The 24039-nt window shown below is 41.3% G+C and overlaps 1 pseudogene; it reads left to right on the top strand.

The window, feature by feature from the left end:
- Nucleotides 1-24039, top strand: part of LOC127232176 (ATP-binding cassette sub-family G member 3-like) — a 45876-nt pseudogene that overhangs the window by 4194 nt on the left and 17643 nt on the right.

Genomic DNA, 24039 nt, shown 5'->3' with positions numbered 1-24039 from the left:
CTTTGTATGCGATTGTCTTGATTAAAGTTATAGATGTAGAACGTGATGCAGAAAGACCCAGCCCATCCTAGGCGGCACCGTTGCTGGGTTTGTGTCCTGGGTGGCATGAGGCTGGAGAAGGTGAGTTGAGCACTGACAGGTGGGCATGCATTCATCCTCCCTGTGCTCTGGACTGGATGAAACCAGCTCCATCAACTTCCTGCCTTGGCTTCCCTGCAGTGGGCAACTGTACTTTTAAATTGTGCAGAATAAAATCTTTTCCTCCTTGTGCGGTGATATATTACTTATGATTTATTAACGCTTGCCTGATTATTCAGAAAGCAAATCATTTGCAAGTCATAGAAGCCAGGCACATATTTTAAATCTCAGGATTTAGGATTATAAATTAGACAGATCTCTGTTAGTTCAAGGCTGAACTGAGGTACAAGAAATATATCCAGTCCAAAAGAGAAACACAATGATGCCCCCTGCCCTTGGGGTCACATGTATTTAATCCCAGGAATTATGAGAAGTATTTAAGATAGGAACAGGGTCTAAGAACTGACATTAGTACTCCAGCCACAATAAGAATAGGAAGGCATTGAAGTCTCAGGATTCTCAAACCTGGGTGAGCAGAAGCTGTAGTCTGGGGTTTGGTGGAGTCAGGATTCCTTTCAGTCTGAGGTAGAGTAAGAACTTGTGGCTGACTGCTTTGCTTTTCTTAGCTTCAGGTTGAAGCTTGAGCCCCAATATCAGTCTCTGGGTTATTTATGTGTCATGCTACATCCTTGTTTCTCTTTTATCTTAGCAACTGGCCTGAAAACCAGGAAATGTTGTTGCCCCGTTCCCTGCTTCCTTATCTTCTGTCAATACAAATTCCCAGACCCTGTCTAAGGGTTTATAGGTACATCATGGGCAAGTGTAACAATGCATGGACCAAGTGTTGCCTCCTGTTGAGACTTTTACAGGAAATGTCATAGATAAGTAGTGAACGTCACAGCTGACCATTTTAATACCTAAGTAGTTTCTTAATGACATATTTAAAAAGAATATTTTATAGTATTTCATCCCTGAATACTTATTTTTTTAATCCATGAAAAACAAAGACATTTGTTTATCTTCATAATTTCACTCAACTACCCAAAAATGTCTTGATATCCTCAGCCCTGTAAAGGCTATAACCATTCACATTCCCCAAATGTTCTTTTGTTTATAGAACGTGATAGGCACTGTATTTGTTGTATGCTAAGAGATTATAGCATCAAGATTGCGTCCCTCTTCTTGTGTCCCCCTAACAGTCCTGCCTGTCACACGACACCAACCCATTGAGAATTACATATAGATGTCTGCTGAGCAGTCAAGTGGGGTATGAGTGAAAATGATCTGCCCAGACTAGGAGTCTCGTGGTTTAACTCCTATGCTGTCCCCTTCTTAGAGGCAGTGGGGAATACATGGGAGATTCCTTGCATCAGGTTTCTACCTTCCCTGTAGATAGTGTGTGTGTGTGTGTGTGTGTGTGTGTGTGTGTGTGTGTGTGTGTGTGTGTCCCCTCACCTGAAGACCTGGGTCCACACATAGAAGTCATCAACACCTTTGTTAAGGGTCCGTTCTCTCCTCCCACCGTTTTTAAGGCAGGGTCTGTCCTGTTCTGTTCCCTACACATGCCTGATGCCCCTGATCCCTCCCATCTCACTGTAATTACATCTTGATGGAATTACAGATTTCTACCACAGCATGTAGCTATTATCTGTGAGTTCCAGGGTCTGAACCCATGCTTCAGGCTTGTGTGGGAAGTGTTTTCCTGCTAAAACTTCTCTTTAGCCTTTCATAAGCTTTTCATTTAAGAAACGTAGAAGGAATATGTGTTTACTGTACAAGTTTGACTGTTACATGGTCAGCACAATAGTACATTTGCTCATACCAGCCACCTGGCTTCCGTATGTTCACAATAGCAACTCAGTAAAGCTGTTTCTCACTGCACATTTAAAAACAACATTAGGAAGTATGTTATGGGTAGGTTTTTCACTGCCGATCTGGTCCCACCACCGAGACAGCCCCAAATAACACACAGTGACGCTATATTAGATATAAATCTGTCTGCCAGTTACTAATTTCTTATTAGCTAGCTGTCTTAAATATTAACCCATTTCTATTAATCTAAGTATTTCCAGGTATTTCTCTAGTATCTAAGTAATCTAAGTATTACCCGAGAAAGGGGCTGGTGTTCTGCTCTCTGTCTTCCATCTTAAACCTCCTCCCTACTTCTTCCGGAATCCTCCTTGTCTCCTAGTCCCACCTATCTTGCTTTCCTATTGTCCAACAGTGCTTTATTCATTAACAAATATGAGAGACATATTTACAGAATGACATCTCCCATCAGTAATATCTTATTCTTGAGGCTTAATTACATTTCATTCATAAAAATAAGGAGATCTGCTCATCTATAAACCCTATTCTTAATTATCCAAGTGAAAAAAATCACTTATATCCTCAGTATACCCTGACCACACTCACCCACATTCCCCTAACATCCTTTGCTCTATGTTGTCAGTAGGGCTTGACCAATGTTAGCTTATCATATTTGGACAGAATTGTTCACTATTCTGTGTCCCCTAAACCTCACACAATGATATTGGCTGGCACACTGTGCCAATTTGACCTATACCAGCATTGGATTTGCCTACAAGGATGACTCATGAATTCTATGGTACTGTACAGTGTAAATAATGTCAAAATGCAACATTGAAGTTAAAATGTTTCTAATAAGGCTTTGGCAGCATTGGTGGCCCTGTAAGGACACCCCTTATGGGAGGGGGGCAAGAAGGAACAGAGTCAACAACACAGACTCTGAGAATCAGTGAAGTGACAGAAGCAGACTCATTTATTGGGGAAATTGGGCCTGCCTATGAACCTACTCCTGGTCCCATTGGCCCTAATAGGCCTCTAGAGATGTGTTGTCGTTTCTCCAATGCCTCCATCAGACATGGACTCTACATCAGCAGTCTCTCAGAGCAGTGGCAGATTCCAGGTTGGCTCCAAGGGGAAGTTATTATATATAACACATGTGCTTGGGGGCCTGGGTGCATGGGTGGCCATGGCCAAGTCATGGCGACTGGCTGATTTTCTCCTACTTAAGTCAATGTAGAATGCTTGATAAAAATCAGTGTGTGTGTGTGTCTGTGTCTCTGTGTGTGTGTGCCTTTGTATGTGTGTGTGCCTGTGTGTCTATGTGCCTGTGTGTCTGTGTGCTGTGTACGTTGTATAGTATGTGTATTTGTGTATTATGGAAAGTGCCTGTGGTGTGTATGTGTGTTGGAAGGGTGTCAAATGATCACTAATTCACTAGAGATACTTCTTCTTCCCCTGTCCCATCTTCCTTATTCCTTAGACAGAGATTCAACTGTGCCAGTCTGAGAGTTTGATAACTCATTGCCCTCAAATATGTGACTTGATAAAGAACAAACAGTAACTGTTGTTAGCATGGGCTTCATGTTAACTCTGACCTGAGCCTCTTTCCACTCACTTGGAAAAGAGGAATGCCCTCCTTCTTCTCCCAGGGGCCCACACTCTACTCCTCAGGAAAATGATATAACAAAACCTTTCATTGCTGTAAACTGCTAGGTCACCAAAGATGACCACTGTGGTTGCCCTTGTTGACAGTGATGGGCATTGGTGTTTCAGCCTAGATCTAAGGAGCTCAAGAAGAGGACCAGTATAGCAATGGAGCTGGTCACCGAGCATCCCATTTTGTTCCTGGATGACCCCACCACTGACTTAGACATGACAACTACTACTGATGTCATCTCCGTCCTGAGAAGGTAATCATCAAAGGATCATTAGTTTTATTCACTCAGTACCTGGTCACTTGTGTGCATTTTGGTGCAGGAGATTCTGAAGTAAGCAGCAGGGTTCCTTCCTTGTTTGTTAGAGGGCAACTTCAATTAACAAGGAACACACATCAAGAAGAGTGAGACAAAAGCCCAGGGAGAGATGGCTGTGGTGAAGGTGGAGCACTGCATTAATTAGTGTGTCCCCATAACCCTCAAGCATGTGACAAGTGAGCTCAGGGTGAGTGGGTGAAAGCTGAACAGAGTGTGGGATGTAGTGAAAACTCACTTGTTCTCAGGATAACCATGTTTGATGTGTTTGAAACATTAGAGACACAGGGTGGACTGGAACACAGCGGTCTGAGGGGATGGAAAGTTCCTAGCACACTGCCTAAGACACCACAGACTGGGTAACTGAATAGAACTTAAATTACTTATAGTCTGGTTCCAGGAAGCCAGACATTAATGTATCCACAGGCTGTGTCTGCTGAAGCCTGGGTCACTTACTGAGTTGTAAATGTGTCTCCTCCCTCTTCATGTGCCTATGCCCTGTTCTCTTTAAAATGGACACACTAGTAATCTCATTCTAACTTAATTGCTTTGTTAAAGACTCTGTTTCCATTACAGCCACATTCTAAGTTCTTAGATGTGAGGTCTTCCACAAATGAATCTTTGGAACGACACAATTCACATTTACAATTGGAGTGAGAAATGTTGTGTGGGTTGGGTGTGGATTTCCTAGGCCACCTGGACCACCTTAAGGAGTAAGGTTTTTCTATGGTAGGGGTGTGCGATGCCTTCTGAGTTTAGATCAGAGCAATGCATCATGGAGAAAATTGTTTAGTTGCACCATGGAACAAACAAAATGTCAGCAGGAGTTGGAAGTGTAGGGTTCTTTTGCTAGAAAATGGTGGGTTTTGGGTAGCTTTGAATATGGAATAAATAAGATTATTTCTGGGATTAGTCTTGTGTGTGATGGCTGAGGGAATGATCGCTAGGGTCTGAGTCCTGAATCTGGGGGAGAATGAAGTAAAAGAAATGGCATTTCCTTTTTCTACAAAGAAGTCTGTGGCTGAAATATTTATAGAAAAAGTGTAAGGGTTAAGTTTTAGAATTTAATAGTTTCAAACTGACAGAAGGAATATATGAGATCTAACCTGTTCCTGGTGGTCAAACGAACTGGACTCCCTGTCTTTCCTAAAGGAACATATAAGACCTAACCTGTTCCTGGTGGTCAAACGAACTGGACTCTGTCTTTCCTTCCCTCCCCCTGTTCTTTGTTTCTGACATCATGGTCCATCACCCTAAACACTCCTGCCTGCACCTCCATGGTCCAGATCTCTCCTTCATTGTGCCTTCCCAGTGAGGAAGGCCTTGTCACCTTCTAGTGTGTAGACTCCTCAGGTGTCACTGCTTTCCCTGTCTGTCCCCTTTCCTGTCTGCTTGAGGATGCTCCAAGATCAAGTTCATGTTCATTTCCAGTATAGAATGCTTCTCTACGCTTCTCTATACCTCTGTTTCTCAAGCCATGGCTAGTCTTAGTGCATTGCAAGGAGTCATCCTACATGTGGTTTTTCCCAGTGTTCTGGGAGCAGACTCATCCTTGGCCCCTGATATGTTGTGTTCTCCTTGATCTGAAACACTCCTGGAGGAAGTTCATCAATATGGTAGAATCAATTTAATTTTTTCATTTTACTATTTATTTGTTTGTTTATTTTTTTGGTGTGTGTGTGTGTGTGTGTGTGTGTGTGTGTGTGTGTGTGTGTGTACATGTGTAGCATGCATGTACAGGACAGGGGACAAGTCAAAACGTTGGCTTTTTCCTTCCCACAATGCATTCTGGGGACTGAACTCGGGTCTTTAGACTTGGCATCTAGTTCCTTTACCCCACTGATCCATCTCTTTTTTTCTGGCTTTACTCTTGGTCATCTAATCATGCTGTGGTTGCTGGGTTATATGATATGAAATTATAGCTATTCCATTTGTGATTTATTAATATCCTGATAGGGAAAATAAGCAGCTGTTATGCCATTATTCTGCCCTTATCTCCTCTCTAACAATCAGTTTTCCTGCTGGATTCAAGGAGCGCTACCACATCCAGACTTGTACCCTCTCTTTTTCTTTCCCTCCTTCCCTTCCTCATTACCTTTCTTTTTTTTTCTTCTGTTTGTCTTAATGAGACAGGGTCTCATGTGACCTAAGTGGGTCTTGAACATCTGATCCTTCCAAGTACTGGGTATAACAGATATGCCACCATGACCAGCTTTAAAAAAGAAAAGCATAATTATCGATTCTTAGAGAATTTCACATCATGCACCTCAATCCCACTTAATTCCCAGTCTGTCTCCAACGCCATATCCATAGTTCACCCTTACAGCATCCCCAAAGGAAAATTTAAAAGAAATAAAAATAAAATATTAATTAAAATAAAACAAAACTGCATAAAAGCAAGACAGCAACAAGAATGAACAGAGCAAAAGGAAAAAAAATCACTTAACTCCACTGTCTCTCCTGTCCTCCATCACCTCTTCATTTGTATAAGTGGCATTGGGAGCTACAGCAGGGCATGGAGTAGACCCTCCTGTCCAAACAGCTTTATTTGCAAATATTCATTGTGTGAATGGTCTGGCTTTGGGTACACCATCAATGCTGGACCCTCACTGCAACTCTGGGATATCCTGCTGCTCCCCTGAGTCACAGAGATCCTGGGCCTTTGTCTCTGCAGGATCAGTCCTCCATGTGTTCCAGAAGGTCACAGATGGGGTAGATGATGGGTTGGGACAACTCAAAGCCCTGGAGTTGTGCCTGGGTGTTAGTTGAGCTGGTCAGTCCAGGACAGATATGCCACCATACCCATATTTTCAAAGCAGTTTTAAACATTGCTTTGGGTTATTGGTTCTCCTAACTTTCTGAAATGGTAGTTCAGCATGTTTTTTCCAGTTATGGAATTAAACAAATGACCAAATCCCAGGTCTGTTTCTTAGTAAGTCTTTTGCTTGACGTTTTAACTTTTATACAGAAAGGGAAAATTATATTAGAATTGCCTTATGCTGATATTGTAAAGATTATAATGACGTAATTGCTAAAGAGTTTAGCAGGGATAGCAAGGTTAGGAATGTGAATACATTGTCAGAACAGTGGAAACTACCGTCTGATTTAGTACTAATCTTTTAAATAAAATCTTTAGCTTGGTTTCCTATCAGGTACAAAATAGAAGTGTAATGAGGTGGTTTTAAGGAAAATTCAAGCTGAAATGGGAAGAAAGAGTATAATAACTTCAGGAATGAAACATTTTGTTGAGAATTTCAAAGTCCTCTGTGCAGTGACTTATGGTTTCTCCCTCTTTAAACTTAGGATGTCTATGAGGGGAAGGACCATCATCTTCTCCATTAACCATCCCCCATACTCCATCTTCAGATGTTTTGATAGCCTCACCTTAGTGGCCTCAGGAAAACTCATGTTTCACGGCCCTGCACAGGAGGCTTTGGAATACTTCACATCTGCAGGTATGGCTGGCTTTTGCTGTGAGAGCTCCTTCATTCATGGGATCTGGGAGGAGAACAGGGGATGTCAGGAACGAGGCTTGACCCTCGTGCAGACATGCTGTGTGAGGGTTTCTCCATTGTAAAGACCTTTGGTTGATGTGGTGCCAGGATTCTGTTAGTTGTGAGGCACGGGCTTGTTGTTCAGGTCTCTCTTCTTTCTCCTGTTCTGATTCACACCTGTGTCACAGTATTTTTACTGAGCCACTTGTTCTGCTTCCCAGTCAGGTGACCCTCCTAATTAACATGCTGGCCTCAGGAGCAGTTATCCCTGATTGGAATAGCTTTAGAAAGGCCCTGTGTCCTCATGTTCTTACTCATGTAGTAGGTGGTGGTTTTCAGTTTTCCCCATGTGTGAGCTGACTGTGGAGCTGTGGAGACATTACTTTATTTAGTAGAAACTTTGTATTTCCGGTTTAGGCAATGCCGGAGGCTTTAGAGGCTAAAGTCTGGCTTTTGTGACTCAAGTTTTTCCTCTGCCTGGTTTGTTCAGAGTCAGATTGGGTGATGAAATATGTTTTAATGGTTCGTGCCATCAATTTTATTTTAGAAAAATATGGATATGGTTATGGATTAATCTTTTGACTCTAAATATAGGGTTAAATATTTGCTGTCTATAACTCATTGTTTTTAATTAATATTTTCAATTAAAAATATGTGAACATTTGTGAGTCTATAGAATCCAATAAAAATTGAGTCTGGGTTCACATAATTGGTTCACTGGAAGAATTCATATCTATGTGTGTCCTATGTCTATGACCATATCTATGTCTATTTCTATATCTATGTATAGTCTTTATCTATATCTCTGTGTAGGCTCTGTCTATGTCCATGACTAAGCTATGCCTAGTCCATGCCTAGTCTAGGTTGATTCTAGTCTATGTTTAGTCTGGTCTAGTCCATGTCTAGTCTATATCTATGACCATATCAATATCTAGTCTATTTCTATATCTAGTCTAATTCATGTCTGAGTCTAGTCTATGTTTATATTATCTTTGTCTATGTATTATATATGTGCATATACATATACATACATATATATATATATATATAGTGTGTGTGTGTATCACCAACATATTCACATACATGTATACAATAGGCTGAAAAAATGAATGTTGAAATAGTATGAGTGTATATATAACAGGAAAGGGTAAATTAGTCTGGGGAGGGACAAAATGAGGAAGAAGTTCTTAGATTCTGTCTCCCTCCTCTTTCCCACTCTCTGAAAAAGGGTCCTCAGGTTTGTGTTCATGGCTTACCTTCTTTGTAGGTTACAACTACGATTCCCACAACAACCCTGCAGATTTCTTTCTGGATGTTATTAATGGAGATTACTCAAGTATATTAGACACAGAGGAAGATGAAGGTATGTGAGACTTCTAGAGTCACCAATTTTTTTGCCTAATTGATTTCATTAAAACACAACATGTGGTTCATTAGAATAGACCTTTTTATGTTAATTAACTGTCCTAAATTAGCTAATAGTCATTACTGTCAGTGCTAGTTGTTTCTTAACTAATTTACAAAATGACATTTATATGGTATTATCACAAGGTACATTTCTGTTTAAATGTAAATATACCTATTGTTTGTCATGTTATTCTTGTTATTGTTTTAGATGGGGTTTGTTCCATGCAGCCAGACTGGCTTTGAATGTGTTCTCTTTCTAGTTCACCTCTGAGGTGTAAGGGTTACAGGCTGATTTCCCTATAGGTATAGTGTTTATAACATTTTAAAAACAAGATATTTGGAAGCTTATACATTTGTATATACATTTGCATGTACATTCATTTGAAGCAGAAAGCAGGGACCAGCCTTTTATGTTAAGAAATATAGATCCATCAAGGAGGGAGGACATTGATAAGAATTGGGGTACAGATGGGAAAAGGCCATTCAGTTAGCTGTATCCATGGGGTAATGACAGTAATCATGTCAGTTAGGGACACTTTTCCAATCTGTAAGGGAATCACACAGGAGTAATTCCATTATGCTCAAATGCAGTGGGCTGAAGAAGTGTCTGGGCTGGTGGAATGCTTGCCTAGCACACACAAAGCCTTGAGTTTGGTTCCTAGCACCACATAACCAGGTGTGAAGGTGCATGCCTGTAATTGCAGTGCTTGAGACAGAAACAGGAGGACCTGGGGAAGTGTAAGGTCACCCTCGGCTTCATAGCAACTTTGAGGCCAGTCTAGGGTATATGAGAATGTCTCAGAGAAAAACTGATACATAATTTATGAGCTATTCATGAAAATGTGTCAAAAAGTCAGTTAAGTTATTGTCTGTTTTTGTCTTTATCCACTTTTATCCCAAAGCCGACAAATATAAAGAATTTTCTGAGAGACAGCACCAAGTCACAGAAACCTTAGCCAATAAGTATGCCCAGTCCTCCTTACACAGAGAAATGAGAACAGAACTGGATCCACTCTTGGGGAAACAGAATGCTGGGAAGAGCTCAGCCTCAGATGAGATCACATGTGTCCCCCCTTTCTGGCATCAGCTCTGGTGGATTATCTGTCGTTCATTCAAAACTTTCCAGGGTTTTTCATGGATCACTGCGATTGAGGTAATCTGATGAGTTATTAATTGTATTGTGTTAAACTCAGGTGGGAGCAATTTGATTCTGAGTGAGTCTACTTCAGGGTAGCACTCATCTTCTGCTCCCTTCCATGTACTGTCCTCTCCCCTCCACTTGGCACATAGAAATATTCAAAGCTGTACAGTGGTAGCCCTTGTCTTTTGTCCCAGCACTTGGGAGTCAGAGTCAGGTAAATCTTTGTGAGTCTGAGGCCATCCTGGTCTACAAAGCTACACAGAGAAACCCTGTCTTGATAATCTAACTATAGTGAGTAACCCCAGTAGGAAATTTAATTCAGGGAGTGCAAACGTTAATTATCACACCTGGGAGCTCCTCACATCTGTCTACTTTAATTCACTTGTGCATCCTGCAAGTTCAAGTCCAGGCTGAGTAAAGAGGAAAAGGCTTCTTTCCTGATGCCCCTTTTCCTGCGGGTGGATGGATGGTAACTGAGTAAGTAGATGAAATTGTAGCATTCAGATGGGAGAATGGATTTGGAGAAAGTTAAAGTAGAGAAGGGTGGAGATGACTGGAGAGGGGAAGGAGGGTTGATCTGTAAAATGGTAATGTGAGGAAACAGGCCACTGGACAGCTCTGAGAGGGCCTGTGTGTTTACTTTTGTGACACTTGAAGTAGAGAGCTGCCCATGCTTGCTGGTACCAGAGTTGAGATCCCAGTTTAGGTGAACACTTTGTGTCACTTAGGTTGGTGTGTCCCCTAACCTCCTGTGTTCTCTTCCCCTGTGTCATCCAAGTTTCAGTACTTGGCCTGAGCCCTTCACTGGCCTTCCTGGTGGAACACCGGGAGGAGTCTGAGCTTTTCCAGGGTCTGTCCTGTCAGAGCCTCAGATTGCAGAGACCTTAATTTCAGTTTACCATCCGAGCAGTCTATTGACATGTGTGTTTTATGTTTGCCCAGGGACTCTGGCCAAAATATAGTGTTAATCTTCCTGGAGAGATTTCATTAAGAAATCATGTTTCTTAAAATAATGGACAATGCATAAAACAATTTCTACTCCTAATGGAAATATTTTCTTTGTATTTTTTTGAACGGCAACTGTTGCAGTCATACTGGCTGTGGTTGTGGGTACCACTTTTCTTGCCCTAAAAAATGACTGCAATGAAGTCCAGAGGAGGTAAGCCAATAAAAAAATGCTGTTACTTTGGTCAAACTTATATAAATCCATTCAGAATTAGAATTTGTGACAAGAACTATGATAGAATGTGTTGGTACATTGAAGGCTGAGTGAGGGAACTTACTTGTTTACATGTTTCTGTGTAGATAGTATGAATCTATACACACCACACATTTCATGTTTTACCAGTTTTAGTGTATGGTGCAGCTTCATGTTATGCGACTATCACTTAAATGTAGGGCATTTCTTCATCATCCGGAATGGAACTCCATACATCTGAAAGAAGAATCCCCATAACACCCACTCCTGATTCTAGGCATCAAACATTCTACTTTCTATCATTGGATATGACTAATGTAGGAGCTCTGAATTGTAGTCACACAAGTATCTGGGTTTTGGTTTTGTTCTTGTTTGATTTGTCTGGCTTGTTTCCATGGGTATAATGTCCTCAGGGTCCATCAAATGGTGGCATGTGTGGGGATTTCTTGGGCTCTGTATTGTGTGTATTTGTTGTGTTGCTTCTCATTCACTGTGACTGGACATGTGGTTTGCTCTCATGTTTGGCTGCTGTGAACCATGCTGTTGTGTGTGCAAGCACATCTGTTTGAGCCCTGGACTTTACTCTTTAAGGTAGAAAGCTAGAGTTGACAAATGACAGGTCACCGTGTTAACTGTTTGAGGAATTGCTGTCCTGTCTCCAACTCCACTGTGATATTTGTATCCTCACCAGCAGAACACAGAGATCCAGTGTGTCCACATCCTCACCCAACTTACGTTCTTCCTTGTTTGCAATAAGATGTCTAAAAACAATAAATCACAATACACTGGATATTTAAGTAGTTTTTTGAACCTATTTTTCAATTTTAAATAAGAATGTTTTCTTTTAACTCCAAAATCATGTATTTCTGTAGTGTGTATGTGTGGGCATGTGTGTCCTACAGCATGCAGGAGGAGGTCAGAGGACAATTTTCAGGAGCTGTTCCCTCTACCACATGAGTTTCAGGGGTTGTACTCAAGGTCATTAAGCTTGGTGGCCATCATCTTACTTGCTGAACCATCTCACTGGCCCTTAATTATTTTCCTGCTATTGAGTTATAGTTATTTTTCTGGTATGTGAATCCCCCAAGAGATGCATCTGTGTGTTTTTATTCTGTTTATAATTCCTTGGTGCAGAAAGGTTTTAATTTGCTTATTTATTTATATATTTTTTGTTTCTCAGGTGCCAATTGTCTTGAATATATTTGGATTGTTTGAATGTGAGTGTGGGTTAATAGAATGGGACTAGGTTTTTCCTGACTTGTCATAGAGATGTCACTTTTATGGTCTTTGTCTAATTTGAGCTGTATTGTAAATTTAAATATATGCTTTCATCTTTTAATAACTATAGCATGTTCCATAGTTTCTCATGAGGACTACAATTTTCAGAGTTTTCATTGTAATTCATGTGTAGCTCACCACTGTTTGCTGAACTTGGCTCCCTGCTTGACACCCACAGCCTCTGAGTATCTCCCAATGGACAGAGGCTTGATCATGGAAGTACTGTTGACATGGTATCTGTGTAGGTATGTGTGTTGCTTGTGCACACACATACCCACATGTATGCCTGTGTGTAGTGTTGTGCATTATATGTGCAGGCTTGTGATGGGTTCGCTCATGTTTTTGTGGGTGTGTACACATGTGCATGTTAGTGAGCATACCTGTGTCTGCATGTGGAGGTCAGAGACTGATGGCAGGTTTTCCTTGACTACCCTCCACTTTCTTTTTCAAGGCAGGTCCCTCACTGAATATGGAGCTCATTGACTTGGCTAGGCTGGCTGGCCAATGAGCTGCAAACACTCACCTCTGTACCCTCCATCACTGGAATTACAGATGTTAGGTACTGTGTTTGGATACCTTTACGTATGTTCCAGGCATCTGAACTCAGGTCCTCAGGGCTGCATGGCAGACACTTTGCTGAATGGGCCAGCTCCACAGACCCACAGATCCGGTGTGGAAAACACTGAGTAATTTTGAAGGAAAGTGTAAATATAAAAACCAGCTCTTCGATGTGTTTCTTTTGGTGTCAAGCATATTTAGTCTTCAATAAGATGACTATTATAGCTATTTTAGGCTGTAACATATTGGTGTTATACCTTAAATGTATAGATATGGGTTGTTAATCTACAATTGTAATATCTAAAACATCAAAACAGAGAGTAAATGTGGTGTATGTCTAAGTTTAGCCAGAGCCACAAGATTCTGTTTCTAAGTCCTTGGTTTTCTTGATGAAAACATATGAAAGTAAACACAGATGGAATTGAGGACAAGGTATTGGAGACAGGGAAAGAAGAATTCCCTGAGCACCAGGGAATGGGTGTGTGTGGGAATGGAAGAGTGGAGAGACAGAAAGTTGTGCATTTAGTAAAGTTAAACAGATGATCTTGAAACAAGAGTCTCATTAGGAGAGGAGGAGACACCCAGATCCTCTGCTCTATGGTTGGTCATGGGGTGCCAGATTATCTGCTCTGTGTTGGAACCTTTCAGTCAGGGCCACAGTTGGGACCCAATAGGCCCAGAATTTGTCATGTAGCCCAGGCTGGGCACAGTCTGCAGTAGTCCTCTTGTCTGTCTCCTAAATTCCAAGAGTTGTAGAGACATTGCTTCCCACTCTTCTCAGAATAATCTTACCCTTTCTCAGGCTGTCTTTTCCTCTCCCATCCTTTTTGTTTGGTAAGCTACAAAATGTTAAGTTTTTTTTTTTTTTAACGTAGGAAACTACTGTCCAATATCTGATCTATCTGATATCTAACCAACACTGTGTACCTATGTAAAGAGAGTCACTGACCCTGGCTGTCAGTTGAAAAGGTATTATGTTGCAGACTCTTAGGCCCCAGTCATGGCCTCTATCTTAGAGGAAACTGACATGTGCCCAGGAAATAGATAACTGTACTGGGCATTTTGTTCCCTCTTTTCTTACATGACAATCCCTATCACTTGAACACAAATTATTAATTTATAAGTAAGCATGACTGAGTTCATTTTGAGCTCTTTGGAAACCATGTAGGACATTAGTAGGTCTACTTTAGGAATACTCAAGGCTTTAAAGATGTTTCTACAGTCCGTGTCTGTAGTAAGCTGTTTGTGGGGATTCCCCCCACTGTTTCATGTTTTCATCCTTACCCCTCGGTAAAATCAAGTGATAGATTGAATATGATAACTCCTTGGAGTTTTACTCATCTTTACCTTTCTCTCTTTATGTATTAGGGAAAATGCTTACCAACTTTGTTAGTTAAATTGAAGTGAAGGGTTGGGCTGCCAGGACTAAATACCACAGGTCAGTGGATCTAAAAGGAAATGTGTCTCCACACTGCAGTGTGAGTCTCTCCCAGGGCTTCCTTTCTGACCACCTCCTCTCAGCCTTCTCCTGGCAGTCACTACATTTCTGTTTCTTCCCATGATGAGGACACAGATGACATCATGGGCTCCACTCTCATGAATTCTTCTAAAACCAATTAACTTCTAAACTACATACCCTAGGATCATTAGAGTAAGGGTTGTTATCAAACTGTTAGATATTAAAGGACACACTTGAATTAATAGATACCACTGTGGAGACACAGAGGAAATAATCATGGGACTCATACTATCTGACCTTTTAACCAGACAGTTCCACATTTTTATTATTTCTTTTCTAAATATTTAATTTTTATGTGCATGAGTGTTTGTCTGCATGGATGTGTATGTACCATGTGTGCCCTGAGACCTGTGGAAACCAGAAGAGGGCACTGGAACAGGAGTGATAGATGGATGTGACCCAACATGTGGGTGATGACAACCAACCCTGGGTCCTTTGCAAGAGCAACAAGCTCTCTTTACTACTGTGCCATCTCTCCAGCTCTGGTGTGTGTGTCTGTGTGTGTGTGTGTGTGTGTGTGTGTGTGTGTGTTAACATATCTGTGTGATGTTATTTATATACAGGACAAGCTCAATTGGTATAAAAGTATTCCTATATTGAATTTGTTGCTTGCTTTCTTCTCTGTTCTCTCCCTACAGAGCTGTCCTGCTATACTTGCTCACAGGCTATGTATGTATCACAAGTGTGTCTGCCAGGGAGCTCTTCATGAGCAATAGGGATCGCTTTCTGTGAGTAGTTCCTGCCCCAGGAGCAGGGCATGAAGGGCTGTTGATGAAGTTGATTATGTTCATAGTTAAGCCCAGGATGTTATTTCATGAAAAACCAGTATTCCTGCCCACCCTGCTTTTTTCTTATTTGTTTAGTTAAAAAATAAACACTTTATGAAATTTTGTGTTTATCATGTGACATGATTTTTGAAGTAAGTAAAGAGATCACTAATGTTAATGAAAACTGGATGGGAAATCAGGAGCAGAGGAGTCTGCTGCTCAGAGAAAGTTTCAAATTTGGGGTGTGGTCAGCAAATCTCAGTGCTTGAGACAACACAGCAGGAGGGGACAGAAAATCACAGGAAATTTGTGACCCCCTCAGAGAAGATGTGAGGAGTCATAGAGCTTAAGTGTAGTGGGTTCAGCAGCACATCGGAGCTGGAGAGGTACAGCTGTATATTAGTGAGAGTGGGCACAGCCTGGCGATGGAGGGGTGGAAAGAGCCAGGCGGCAGCTGAGTAGAAAGAGCTGTTTATCTCCTGTGTTTCTCAATCATGGGAGAAACTTTTCCCAGTGGCCTGTGCTTAAAATTAACTGCTCACAAAGATAGCTAAGGTCTGCCCCAAGTACATGCCAAGGAGAGGAGACATCAGAGAGGAGCTTAGGGCCTCACTCAGTTGGTAGAGTGGTTGCTTTGTGTGCACAAAGCCCTGTGTTAGGTTCACAGTACCACAGAAATCTGAGCATGGCCGCTATTTCTGTAATCCCAGCACTTGGGAGTTGGGAAGAGACAGAAAGTTTGTTATTCTTGGTTATGGAATTTAAGCTCAGCCGGCACTGGTGATCCAATATAATAATAATAATAATAATAATAATAATAATAATAATAATAATAATAATCAGAATTATAGTGAACTAACTTGAAGGGAAAGAGTTTGGTATTAGGAAGGGCCAGGAAGGGAAAGGATTAGGTTTGGTATCTGGTAAAGATTCATGGTTGTAAAAGAGACTACTGAAGGAATACATCTGTCCTAAAGTGAGAGTAGCCAAAGACAAGGATGCAGTGTCCTGAAGCTGCACTGTGGCCTCAGAGTGACAGTGTCGCCTTCTTCATAAGAACTGGAAGGAGAGAAGTCTCCATGACCACTGTATGAGTGAGGTATGAATAAGTTGCTCCTCAGGGAGCCAGCTTCAGAGGGGCAGAGACTCTGAGGAGAGTGGGCTCATCGGACTGTTTCCATGGAGGGGCTCTTGTGTGGCCAGAGGGGAAAAATGAGGGGAGAGTTCTCTGATGGAGAAATCATAGTGAGGATATCATAAGGATGCTGGCCTAGAGATGCTGGTCCCTAAGATGGGGACCTCAATGGGAGTCAGCCTGGAGCACAGGGGACACTGTCCTGTTAGAATCCTTGTGGCAATAGCAGTCATTGTAGCCAGCATCTCACCTGTGCCTTCTGGAATAATCTAAGGATGTATATAACATGATTTTTGTCTCTGTAGACATGAGCATACCAGTGGATACTACAATGTGTCATCATATTTCTTTGGGAAATTGCTGGCTGAGCTGGTACCCAGGAGGTTATTGCCAAATATTATATTTATTATTATAATATTCAGCATAGCAGGTAAGTGACAAAGCAAGAGAATGCATCTTTACTCTTGGGGGAGCATGTTTTGGTTTGTACAACTGTGGCAAGCCTTAAGTAGAAAGACATAAGTAGAAAAACATGTCTCCTAACACAGATGTTCAGTTCGAGGAAAATATCAACTTGTTCACAAAATACTACAAATGCTGTTTGTGAAGCTGTGTTTTAATTAGGAGATTCTGTGTATTATGATGACTGAATAAGTAACTTATGTATTTGAGACAGTGACAATGAAGCAAAATCAAGTATTACACACATATCTATATTTATTGTAAAAGATTTTCTTTTATTGTGCATTTGCCTCTGTGTGTGTGTGTGTGTGTGTGTGTGTGTGTGTGTGTGCAAGCGCACAATCTAAGCAGATGCCATGCTTGGGGTGGCCAGAAGAGGACATCAGATCACAATGACGTGTAGTTATAGAAGAACGTGAGGCACTGTGTGGGTGCTGGGAACAGAATCCAGGGTCTTTGCAATTATAGCACACACTCTTAAACAGTGAGACATATCTCTAGCCCAGCTGCATATTTTTCTTTGTGTAAGTGCCTATATTTGTAAGTAAAGTATTGAAATGTGGGTAATATCTCATACATATGTACATGTGGGTAAAATATTTACATGTGTGCATTATCTTCCTCTACCATCTTACAAAGACAGAGGACACACAAAAAATTGTAAAATGTAAATGTCATTTAAAATATGAGCACATATTAGTCTGTGAATATGGTTAAGCATCATCCTAAGCAGTTTAGCATTTCCATAATTTTCACACATGCACAACTCACACATACACATGCATATATACAAACATAAACACACTCATACACACATACACACAGATACATGCCCACACACATACACATTTATACAAACACTCACACACATACACACAGATACAGTTACATATACACTCACACACAGATGAAACACACACAATCACACATGCACACACACATATTCACACACACTCACACACAGCCAAGCAACACACACACTAAACATGCACATACACTCTCACACTGACATGCACATACACATGCACACATACACTCACACAGACATGCATACATACATGCATACACATACCCACAGACATAAAACATGGACACATGCACACACAGACATATGCACATGCATGGACAAGATAAAGCTTAGAATTTGTTTTATAACAGATTTATCATTTGGGAACAGTGATTCAGGCCATGAAATGGTTATAGGAAATATGTTTGTCCTACAATGGAAGAGAGACTCACTTCAGAAAGTCTTCCTCAATTACATATGCACACCATGGCCCATACACACTATGGTACATGCACACCACAATACAGGAACACCTATACCCACAAATGTACTGTACATACCTTGATAATGACAACAATAACTTTGAAAACGATTAGGCATGGAACTCAGCTCCTCCAGAGTCTAACTTGTGTCGCTGTGACTATTAGAAAACACAGCACTGTGGATGACTCATAGCATGAGATCCAAAAAGATTACAAATCAGCTTGTGAACCCATTGCATTCCTCCATAGCAGTTACATGGTGATTTCCTAGGGAAATCTAAAGTTGGAGGCACCATCCTGTCCTCTAGAAATTAAAACCACTGCAAGGTTGTTTAATCCTTGCCTTACTTAGGTTTCTAGTGCTGTGCTAAACACCATGAGAGGAACCAGTTTGGAGAAGAAAGGTTTATTTCATCTTAAAGTTCAATGTCCATCAAGAAGGGAAGTCAGGAAGGGAACTCAGAGCAGGAACCCAGAGGCAGGAAGTGAAGCAGAGGTCATCAAGGGTGATGCTTATTGACACTAATAGAACACAGAACCAACTGCCCAGGGATAGCATCATCCACAGTTGTCTAAGACTTTCCATATGAATCAATCATCAAGAAAATGTTCCACAAGCTTACCTAAGAGCTAATCAAATGGAGAAACTTTCTTAATGAGGTTGGCTCTACCAATAAGATCCTAGCTTGTGTTATACTGACAAAAACTAACTAGTACAGTCATGATCCCAATTTTCTTTTACTAATGCAATTATATAAACACAGGGGAATGAGGACAAGAATGTTTTCTTTGGTAATTCTCCAGTGAGAGAAAGCAGCAGAATTTGGGCCAGTTGTGTTGCCTTAGCTCTCCATGTCAGTATCTCATAAATTGCTCATAATTGTGTGTAAATGGGATAGGCATTATGTGGAAAAGTATTCTATGGCAAGTATAAAAAAAAGCCATGTGGTAAAGCTGGAGAGAAGGCTCACTGATTAAGACCATATGCTGCCCCCAACAGTCCCCAAATTTGGATCCCATCACCCAATATCTGATGCAATCTTATGGCACCCGAAGGCAACTGCACACATTTTGGATACATTACCACAGACACCTGTTAATACACACATGAATACAAACTTGAATAAATCCACAAAAGGAGAAACTATATAACAACTTTGTGTGCTCACCTGGAAGGATACAATTAAATAGGATCCAGAGTAATAGGCTGCCTAGAAAACTCATACTAGTCTGTTTAGTGATTTAAGTATGTTTTGAAAACTAGACTGACCACACCTTTTTCTTTCTAAGGAATAAAAACAGATGTGAATGGTTTCTTCACTACAATATTTACTGCCTTGATGTTGGCTTATTCTGCCAGTTCCCTGCCACTGTCTTTAGGGGCAGGACAGAATGCAGCAGCTGTACCAACACAAATCATAACCGTCTATTTTATGGTCATGCTGGTAAGTGAAATTGTGTTTCTTTAAGAGGAAATTTCTCCTAGTGTTCCTTCTTGAAAATGTACATGCTTAATGCATCAGTACTTGGGACATGAGGCCCCATGCTAAAACTTATTATGGTCTTTAGAAGAGAAGGAGCATCCTTCCCTCCAGGCTTTGTGGCTACTGCTCCAATGTCAGGGCTATGATGTGGTTAGCATGACCTTTCTAGCGAGCTCTTAACAGGCATTTCTTGGGATCTTATTATAAAGCCATAACAAGCTGGAATGTCAAGAAGGTGGCTGATTGGCTGATTCCTTCCTTTCACAGTTGTGAGAGACTTGCCTGCTGCTTTCACCATAGCAGAGGTGCTGTGGTTTATTCAGTAGTCTCTAATGGGGACGTAAGGGTCCTGAGCAGTGTAAGTGTTCATCACACAGAGTCTCACGGCTCACCTTTGTTCTGAAAAGGGTTCCTGGGAGAATCCAGACTCCTAAGTACTAACCAGTCTCCTGAATCAGCAGACTTTTGCTCATCTGTGTGCAATTGGATACCCAGTCTTAGTGTTTCAAGCCCATAAACTACACAGAGGTGGTGGTGGTGGTGGAGAGGTTCTGGGACCATTGGGAGGCAGGAACTTAATGGGGCAAGTCTGTCCCTGGGTGGGGGAGGGGCTTAGGGAGTTTACAGTCTTGTCCCCTTCCTCTTCCCTATATGCTAGGCACTGTGAGGATGTGAGCAGTCAGCTTCCTCTCCCACTTCCTTGCCTGCAGCCTGATGCCATGCCTCCCTGCCAAGATGGCTGCCATCACACTGGAAACCTAAGGCAAAGGAACGCTTTCTTGTACAGGTTGCCTTGACACAGTGTTGTACCACAGCAATAGGAAAGCAACTGCTGCATTTCTGATCTCTCTCACTACTGTCCCCTCCCTGTCTCACTCTTTGTTTTCCTTTTTGTACACCCCTGGGTCTCCTGAGCACTGTCCATGGGGATGCTCTCACAGGACACATCTTTAAAGGAAATGGGCTCTTCCACTCCCAGAAACCATCAACTTCCCATTGGTCCTCAGCTAGGGGAAGGACTTCATGTCCACCTCTCCCTTCCATGAAGGGATTTTGCCTGACTTGATCTTGTACAGGTGTTGTCCATGTTGTCACAACTGCTCTGCACTCATATGTGTCACTGTCCAATTGTGACAACACAACACTGTTGTAGTTGTCCCAGCCTCTTGCTCTTCAGATTCTCTAGCCTCTCTTTCAGGATTCTTGATCCTTGGGAGGAGCTGTGTGATATACAAATCTTCTGTAGTCTCTTTTCTCAGTATGGTGACCTGTGGTGGGTCAGAGTTAATCACTGTCTTCTGCAAAAGGAAGCCTTACTGATGAAGGTGTGAGATGGACTCATCTATGGGTGTCACAGCAACTCATTAGATGTCAGCTTAATACCATATCCATTTAGAAGAGCAACAGTGGATTCTCCTCTGGGACCTGTGACCCCACCAACCACAGCTTCAGATATGATTTCCATCTTGTAGATCAGGCCCTAAATTCAATCGGAAAAGGAATGGTCAGTCACTGCCATTGAAGTAGTATCTCCAGTGTCCCCCATGTACTTCCTTCCCTCATGAAAAAGAAAAGCAGAAATAGCCAGTTGTGGTGGTCACTGACCTTGAGCATGCTTGTAACTTCTCCCCAAGTCTCCTGTGCCCCTCCCCCATATGTCAGCATTTCTAGCTCACTGGCCAGAGTGACAGATCCCAACCAAAATGCAAGTCACCACATACAGGAGACAAAGAAGGACTGATGGACAGTTCTGTCCCATCATATTCAGGATTGGACTCAGAGTCCTCTGCCAAGCCCGCTGGCCTGGACTGTAGACAAGCTTCTGTAAAGGAAACATCAGTATTATGCTTCTTACAACTGAAAACTTTTAATATTTTTGTGTGCTCCTGTTGGGTATGGTGATGGTGTTTTCACCTCCCTCATTGCTGGTGCACAGGACTCTCAGGGCATGTGACAGTAGACAAACATGGCACTTGTGGACCATGGATCTGTAGGAGATTGACTCTGTTGCCATCCCAGAGCATGGACTCCAAAGCACAGCAAAAACAGCAAGGCCCAGAAACCATCTGAAGGCGCTCTGTCCATTGTTGGTTCTGGTCATTCTACCCCAGAGTGTAGAAGGAAGTCCAGTCACTTTCCAGAGCCCAGAACTCCTGTGCATTGTGATAGAAGATTTTAGAAAGAAATGCAGTTCTGCAGTGACCACAGTGTATTGGATGGGGGTTAAAGATGATTGAATGTGTACATAATAATAAGATGGACAAAGCCTGCATGGCCCCTCCTTTTCCCTTCTCATGTGTGATTGTATATTTAAGGGGGAGAATATGGGTTCACAGCAGAGTAAAATTTACCCCAGAGAATGTATGGCTGGACATCTCAAAAGGAGCAAATACACTGCCTCCTGGAGTCTCCTGATGACATTCTGTGAAATAGATTGGCCTTTGTCTGGGGAGGGCTGGCCCAAACCACAGCTCTCTAACCCTGTCACTCCTTTTGCTTGCCAGCCTTGGACTCTGCTGCCCTGTCTGCTTTGCTTCACGGAGTTCTTTGCCTCCTACATTTCACATGCACCCCCAGCAAATACAATTGTTACTTTAAAAATTAGAGCTAAGGCACTGTTGAAATGAATGTGTGAACTTTCATTTCTGAGTGCACTGTGCCTCTCTCCTGCAGGGCCTTCTCTTGCCCTGTCCACCATATCTTCTCCAGCAAATTGGCAGGCAGGTCATGGCTGCCTTCCTAGCAGCAAGCAGACCTCCAGCAGCTTGAGGCTGAGTGGCTTGTCCATTGTAACCAAGTTTTGCTTTCACCTTGAAAGCACTTTGGTTTTTATCAGAACTTTGGCAATGAAGAATATAAAGTCTTATACTTTTTTCTGATGTAAACTTAAATCTTAAAGAAAATATCTACAATTACATAGTCTATTAAAAAAATCAACCTTTAAACCATGGCTCAACCCTTGTATATTTTTATGGTAAGTAAACAAAGTCAGGCCTTGGCTTCCTAGCTAGACTGTCGACTCCACTGATTGCCAGAGCTTCAAACGAAGTCCCTGATTATAATTCATTCTCAGAACTTCATCCACTTACAGGCAGAAGCCTACAGATCCCTTTATAGGCTGTGTTAATTGTCTGTAGCAAGTTATAGACAAACAATAAAGAGGCTGCTATCACCATTCCTTTCATGATCATAGGACAATGCAAACTTTTGATTAGGAAAATAAATGATCAATTCATAAATCTGCCTTCCATTGATACAGCTCCCCTTGCTCTGGGTGATATAATAAAATCATGCCAATATGTGGACACCAAGAAAACAAAATGCTCAAATTTTAGCAAAATCTTTATGGCCTCTAACATGTTTCAAATGTGGAAAAAACTTCCAGTGTTTTCTTGGAACTGACAGGCTTCTTACTGTGATAAGGAAACTCATCAACAGATTTCAGCAGCAATAGCAGCAACTTTAAACTAGCATGTTACTGTTACTGACTTAAAAGATTTCTCTTTACTATTTTTCTGTACCCTGATGATAAAGACTTGATTTCCTTTTGATGTCTAGTTTCAATATTTAAACAACCATGTCTCACAGAAGTTTTAAAAAAATAAGATTAAAAAGTTATAAGAATGTAAAAGTAAGGCTGAGCATGGTGGTGCACACCTTTATTCCTAGCACTTCAGAAGCTGAGGCCTAGGGATCATAATGAGTTCAAGACCAGCCTGGTCTACAGAGTGAATTCCAAGATAGCTAGTGCTACACAAAAAAAAACCCTGTCTTGGAAAACAATAACAACCACAAAAGCACAAAAAGACAAAGAATGGAGGATAAAGATAGATTTTTAAATAAAGAATGGTTTATGTGTGGAGTTAAAGATGGCTGGATTTTTTCAGAATGGAAAGAAAAAGTAGAAATTTTATACAAGTTGCAAGGGTGAAAGCAAGTTCTTTATGAAATATTAAAGATAGAATGTAAAAGATGCATGTCATTACAATTTACAAACCAAAGGTCAGTACACTAATGTCAAACCTCTACAGAAATCAACAAGAGTTCTCATGGGGTATTGACCAGCTCATGGTCATAGTTATGGATCTAAAGCTTTACATAACTAATTTAAATTATCACATGTTCAAAACAAAAGTACATATAACCTAGAGAGTCAATGGTATTTTCTTAACAATGTTAGACTTAACTCCTTGCAAAACAAAGTCAAGATTTATTTAAAATTGTTTGGTTCATTTGTCTGAGCTTTATATAAATGTTGCACAGAGTTAGGGTTACAAGGCTGGTCAAGCTCTCCAGTATTTTCAATAGAGCTTGAAAGCCTACAGCAAACAGGACATGAGCAAAGAGGCCAGACATGATTTTGGCCATTGTCTTCCTAGGGCAGACAGGATGGAAGACAGTGAAATCCCTCTGGTAAATTCTCCATCTTATCACAGAGGCAATGAGTATTGAGATAGTAAACTCTAACCA

Source organism: Phodopus roborovskii, unplaced genomic scaffold (assembly GCF_943737965.1).
Source record: "Phodopus roborovskii unplaced genomic scaffold, PHOROB, whole genome shotgun sequence".
In the NCBI taxonomy this organism is placed as follows: Eukaryota; Metazoa; Chordata; class Mammalia; order Rodentia; family Cricetidae; genus Phodopus; species Phodopus roborovskii.
Note: the sequence above shows the minus strand (reverse complement) of the source record. Positions and strands in the feature narration are given on the sequence as shown.